The sequence below is a fragment of the Vigna unguiculata genome, chromosome 11 (assembly GCF_037176805.1).
Source record: "Vigna unguiculata cultivar grain cowpea cultivar isolate G323 ecotype 2 chromosome 11, ASM3717680v1, whole genome shotgun sequence".
In the NCBI taxonomy this organism is placed as follows: Eukaryota; Viridiplantae; Streptophyta; class Magnoliopsida; order Fabales; family Fabaceae; genus Vigna; species Vigna unguiculata.
In genome coordinates, this window is record NC_140802.1 from 15,365,276 (window position 1) to 15,372,323 (window position 7,048).

The window sequence follows — 7,048 nt, forward strand, 5'->3', positions numbered from 1 at the left end:
CTGTTCTATGATTGATCGAATTGAATTGGATAAGTTTTGTGCCTAATTATGCAGTTTGTTTCACGTTTCTGGGTTCTCGCCCAGAAATCACCCGGCGGACACGAAGGTGCCGCCAGGCGGCACATTAGAAATCACTGTGGTTCTGGGTTTGCTATTGAACTGCCTGGCGGTGAGGCCGAACCGCCAGGCGATGCATGGGGATGGGGTACTGTTTCATTGTGATTCTGGGTAAAATGAGATGTACAGAGTCCCAAATTGATTTTTGTGTTGGTATGATTGCGAATTTATTGTTTCATGGGTTTTGTGTTGCCTGCAAATTATACTGCGAGGGTATAATTGAGTGAATCACATTTAAACATAGGTGTTCCATTAATAATATGATCTAGGGTTCATGATAGAGGAGGTCCATAGAAATTGGGATTTTGGAGCTGATAAAAACAGTGAAAAGAAAAGGTTAATGAGTGTTGGATATTTTTAAGTTTTGAACCTCGACTGAATTGATGGGGAGTTGGGGAATTCGTGAGTGCAGTAGAGGGATAGAACCAGAATCCGATACGCCGCCTAGCGGTTTACAACCTGCCGCCAGGCGATGACTGCAACAGTGGCTCAGTTTTATGAGTTGGGAAGTGGAGGATGGAAGGGGGAACATAGGGAGTGTGCTGTACTAGATAATTCTTAAGGAAACTATAAGGAACGATATAAGTATGTTACTGAAATGTAAGAACTAGAATACGTGTGAAGGGTGAGCATAATATGGTATGGGGATAGGAAAGTGTAAGGTTAAATAGAGGAGATGGTGGTCCTAAAGTAGAGTTCAGAGTTAAAATGTATAGCTTGGGGGATGGTGTTTAGCTGGAATAGAGGAGGATGTGTCTTAAGGAAGTGAGATAATAGTTAAGATTGTATAATAAGGATTGGATGCTAATGTATAGGCGTGTAGTACTGTAGCAGTGAGAAACAGGTACGTAAGGTGCTAAACGTTATGGTATGAGTGCTCTCATTTTTGGGATGGGTCATTAGTTATGGATAGAGGAAATGGGAAGAAATCCTATGTGTTGTGGTGCGATTAGGGAAGGGCAATTTATAGGTAATGGGTTCACTAGTAGAGTACCAAGGAGGCGAGAATACGAGGTAAATTGATCGGGGTATGGTTGGCTAGTTTGCATAAAGTCATGATGAATGAGATAAATGATGCTTGTGGTGGTGTTCTAGTTTGGGAACGACTCAATGAGAGTGCCAAAACCAGCTGCAGTCACTGAGGACCGCCAGGCGATAGCCTTAGCGTGAGAGGGTCTGCACTGAGGGGCGCCTGGCGGCACGGTGTGCTCCGCCAGGCGGTTACGAGGAAACAGGGAGCACTGGAACATCGCTGGCGCCTGGCGGTGGGTGAATACGGGGGCTGGTGGATCACATGTGTTGGACTACGGGCGGGTAGGTTCGTAGAGCAGGACTACGAGCGGGGAGGTTCGTAGAGGCAGGACCACGAGCGGGCAGGTTCGTGTGAGCATCAGATTCCCGAGTCCAAGGCTAACCAATTGTATGACTTGAAGACTATTAAGTCTTGGGGTTAGGGTCTTGGCCAAGATTTATAGATAATGATTAAGATGGGTAAATGATCTATCTTGTGTTTACATTCTTGTTATTTTATTTTCTCAGCTCACCCTTTCTGTTTGTGTGTGGCGATGATCGTGTAATTCGTTACACGGGAGCAGATGTTGATACAGGTGGTGCTGAGGATGCTCAGATGGCGGAGTGAGGGCTAGCATGGGAGTAGTGCTAGGGTTTTGATAAATTGTAATTTATATTTTAAATGCAAATTTTGGGAACCTGTAACCTTTTATGAATTTATTTATGAGTTTTGGCGCGCTATCTTAATAAATTGAAATTTTTCCCACGTTGGGATTTTTATCGAGATGGCTATTAAAGCACTTATTTATTTTAATATTTATTTTTAAGTAATAATCCCTAGGGATGTTACATTTGGTATCAGAGCAAACGTTTTGATGCTTTTGGGGCAAACTGGGGAGTGAGCTGACGTTTGTGTGTGAAATTGATTGATGTGTGTTAGTACTAGAATTAATAGAGCATGATTTAATCTTTAGCTGTTTGATTTTAACAGCTGAAATATGTGGCGTGCACAGGCAATGGCAAACAGGAGGCGTAGAAACACTGCCGGAGCTGATGAGATTGCTAACGCAATCCACAGGATGGTGGATGCTATGCAGCCCGTGGCAGCGCCCCCGCGGGCTATGATCCCACCCGTCAGACCAGTGACTATGGAGGACTTCATGCGTCACAAACCGGCTAAATTCACTGGGAAAGCCACCTCGGATGAGGCGGATGCGTGGCTCCGAGAGTGCGAGAAGATATTCAGGGTGATAGAATGCACAAAGGCGCAGAAGCTAAATTTTGCCACCTTCCTATTAGTAACTGAAGCTGAGTATTGGTGGATGAGTATGCAGCGCAACTGGTAGCATCTGCTGGTGTGCCAGAGGTGTTAAAGGTCAGGTTGGGGGTTCGATTCCCACTGGCAACAACCCACCCAGTATGAATGGACGGAGAAGGGTGATGGGTTGGGGTGTATTGGGCTGCAGACCTAACACAACCGGTTTGAGGGTGGCAGGTGGGATGCCTGGTAAGCCCAAGAGGATCCGGGGGTGTTACACAATCCATTCACTCAAATCAACCAAGCATGTTATGACTGTTCAGGCAATACACTACGACACGACTCGACTCATCCGGATACATATAACTTGGTCGGATTCAGCGAACGCTTACACTTGTGATGGATACCTTTGCTCACCCCCGAGCTGCTCACCCCTGAGCTGCTCACCCCCGAGCTATGTGTTACAAGTGTTTCAATGAATCAATTTCCCTCACCACAAGATTAGCCCTTAATGAATTTCAGGCCTCCTGCTACTTTCACCACAGGAGTCAGTCTGCTCTAAGTGAGACTAACTGACCCCTTAGAGTGTCAGGATGCAACCCTTACCTTGAATCCTTACCTAGTTATACAGATGGGGCACCACCATGGGCACCCACTAATAGGGGCCATGGAATTACGTCTCGACCACTGAAGCGCAACCCTGAAAGTCTCACCTAGAGACCCCAAGGAATTATGCACTAACACAGACCAAAATATGATCACACACTCAAAAAGTATTCACCATGCAAGGATATAACCAGTTTGTTAACCTTTAAAGCCAATCTTTTCACGTTCCAGATCCAACTCATCACAATCCACCCATGCACATGGGGCCCAACTCATCTCATTATCATGCCACTTTAATAATACCCATCTCATTTAGTTCACATGCCAATTTTCATACCAAACCCATCATCTACAATTCATGATTCATGCCAAGCATACATAATATTCCATTATATACATGTTTCTCATCATAACATTCATACTCAAACCAATATCAATCATCCAAGAATAAACAAGCACCCAAACTGTGTACTGCCTCGCCCAGCCCCTCGCTCAGGCTGAAGGTTCTCGCTCAGGCGGGCCCCATTCGCCTAGGCGAGGGCTCAAAAGAGCATCCAGAAACCAACGCGGGATCTCGCTTAGGCGAGACCCCTCTCGCCTGGGCGAGATGTTCGCTCGCTCAAAAATTTGAGCGGGTCGCCTGGGCGACCTTTCGCGCAAACTGGTTTGGGCGAATCCCTGTTTGTCTCGCCTAGGCAAGACTGGCTCGTTTGGGCGAGATTAACAAGTCTCGCCACTATTTCACCTGCAACAGCTATGTTTTTCAAACCAACCAATCATGCAAAGTATTCTCACGCATCAAAACGTAGGATTAATCCATACAATCAACAACCAACTTAAGAACAGGCCAAAACAACTCAAAACTGGAAACCCTAACTTCCCGTACCTGGAAAAGGGGCTAAAAGAACTTCGACACGGAACCTCGGAGCACAATAGCTCGAGTGATGGACTTGCAGAACTGGCAGAACAGCGGAACGGTAGGAGAACAAGATTAGTTCGAGCTCTAAACGATGAAATACGAAGAACAGCTTTAGGAAGTAATTATAGTAGGTTTAGAATCACTTACGTGGAGTAGGAATCACTACTTGAGCTTTTGGGGCGGACTGGTTCGAGACGGGAAGAAACCCTAGCAGAGCTCTAGTGCACAAGTGAGGGAAACGGCTGCAAGTTCTGTGAATGCAAGGAAGTGGAAACATTAGGGTAACTGGAGCAGGTTTTATCAGTTAGGCCAGCTCTAGGCCCAAACACAAGGGGCAGCCCTTTAATGGGCCCTACAGCAAGCACGATTGAGAGAACACTTACGTGGAAGGAAAGTACTGGTTCGAGCTCGATTGACCAAGGTGACACCAAATCCTAGCAGAGTGGGTGACGGCTGCAGCTCAAGGTTCTTTGAAAGTGAGTAGAAAGTGTGGGTTAGGATAGACTTAGGAGTGAGTTTTATCCTTTGGGCCAGCCCTTAGGTCCAACAGTTTTAAGGCAGCCCTTAAAACATTAGGGCAGAAAACTGGGCCTTACAAGTTTAGCTCAAGCAATATTAATAAATTTTAATTTATATTCATACGAATTTTTGTGACTAATTTCTTTTAAAAAGATAAACCATTTTGAGTAAATATTCTTTTGTTTTTCACTTATACAAAAATGTTAGTTTATTCTAAAGATTTTTACAGAAAAAAAAAATGTTTATTGTTTCTAACTAGTCATTATGCATTCTTGTTAACTATAATTAGCAATTATGTTCTTACACCAGTTAACTTTAAATATATATATATATATATATATATATATATATATATATATATATATATATATATATATATATATATATATATATATATAAAAGGAGTCAATTTTAGAATATTGAAATAAGAAGTTCTCTCTTTCTCTCTTTCTCTCTTCATATTCTCTTATCTTTCAAAACGATTTGAAATCTATAAAAATTTCACTTAAAAAAATATTTAATATTTTTAGAAATTGTAATGACTTGAGAATTATAAAAACTGCTCAGCAGCTACAAAACAAATCGAAAGACACAATTAAGCTCTAATACAAGTAGATTAATTAACTTTACGTGTACATATAAATGCTTAAAAAATTCTATTAAAGACAAATAAAAATGAATGAAAAGCCTAATGTATTAGTTGATTAATTAAAGAAGTTGTGAGCAGAGAAAAATCAATAATGGTAAGAATCTGTGGCACATTCATTCAATCTGTTGGTGTGGCTTGTGCTTGCACGAGAAGAATTCATAGCATTGGCCACCATTCTCCAAAGAAAAGCACAATTCCACATTTTTTTTTTCAGAAAAATTTAATAATGTGTTTAGTCTTTGCACGACTTCTATGCTGTCGATTAAGAATAACATTTTCTTAAAGCTACATAAAGAAACATAATTCTGCACAAATCTCTATACTTTAGTGGAAGAATATAATCAGTATTCATCTTACTCAATTCAACTTTTTACATGTGATAAGGATTCATTTTTGTCCAATATTTAGCATCAAAGAATAGGTTGCTGTAGACTTTCTCTTTCTCCTGCTAACACTTAAAAGTTAACCAACAAAACAAAAAATATCATGAGACCTTTTCAGGGAAAAGTTATTCAATATTTTCTTTTGGTGGCAAAAAATTCTTGTACAAAGTTGCAGTTGTAGTGTGGGAAGTTGCAGTTGTAGTTGCAGTTCGGTGGATCAGACCATCAACCAGTTTTGGTCCTCAAATTATCTTGTGTATATATGTGTGGTGTAGGTTGTTGCAATATGCAGAATCAAGTTATCTCCAAAAAGTAGGTAATCTCAAGGTCTCATCTACCTGTGATCGGAAGTTTTTCCCCTTTTCTTTTGATAGGTCCTATTTCATTTAATTTAATTCTATAGCTATATTACTTTAAGCACACAAGAATATAGTTTCATTCCCTGCCTGTGTCAAAGCCATTTGAAGCATTGAGTACACAGGAATAGAGTTTCATTCTGCCTATGTCAAAGCCAATTGAAGCATTGAGTTTTGTAATAAACTATGACTAAGTTGCTCAAAATTGATTGGACCATGGCATACGATGTTGGCTTAGCCAAGTCTAGCCAACAGGTGAGCAAATTGCTACTTTAGGCAGCAACAGTGTTGATGTCTATGAGTTTCATAAAGGACTTTTTATAACGTGCAATTTTTTTTTTATTGTGTCTATAGACTCCATCAACTAGTCCAAAAACTCTGGTTACTCCAGCACCTAACACTTTTGAATTAATTATTTTAGCAGGGTGTTGTGAAGAACATCATTCCAGCTATTGCTTCAACAAATGCTATTATATTAGCTGCATGTGCATTAGAAACATTAAAGATTGCAACAGAGTGCAGCAAAACTTTTTGTCGAATTATTTAACATATGGCCGTTTTGTTATCAATGTTTGCCTTCTGGCCGTAAATATTATTGATTGGTTAATACCTCTGTAGGTATAATGGATCACAAGGCCTTCATACCAAAGTGGCAAAATTTGAAAGGGACAAGGATTGTCTTGTGTGTGGTCCTGGTATACGTATTGAACTGGACACTTCAATCACATTGCAAAAGGTTATTTTTCAAACACATGATTCATTACCGGTAATATTTGTGGGATGAATGCTGGAAGATCTTTAAGCATTCACATGCGTGTTTGTTTTAGCAGTTTTGAAAAGTAATCCATGTAGTCTGGTAAGATTTATCTATAGCTTCAGTTTTGTCATAAATCTTAGAAATAATGGATTTATAGATCTTCCATTTATAAGATACTCAGCTTTGTAAAACTCATACTTAGAATTCTCAATTCTAGGTTTATTGATCTGTATATGTTATTATGGTTTGTGTTGTCCTGTTTGTTTGACTAATCATTTAAATCTAGGCATGATATTTTTTTTTTTCTGGAATAGACCATCCACATGATAAATATTACTCACCGCCCTTTTCCATTATGCAGGTGGTGCAGGTTCACTACCCTAATATATGGAATGTTTTTCTTCCTACCTCCCCTTCTTTTTACTTCTCAGATTTTCCATTTTTTAGGTGGAATATATGATTGCATATGGATG

At 40.4% G+C, this 7,048-nt stretch overlaps 1 long non-coding RNA gene across 1 annotated transcript; it reads left to right on the forward strand.

Moving 5' to 3' along the window:
* Window positions 1–5,473: 5,473 nt before the first annotated feature.
* LOC114170584 (uncharacterized) lies at window positions 5,474–7,048 on the forward strand. Its single transcript, XR_003601101.2, has 3 exons — window positions 5,474–5,774; window positions 6,437–6,554; window positions 6,937–7,048. It is a non-coding gene; the product is annotated as an uncharacterized LOC114170584 (long non-coding RNA).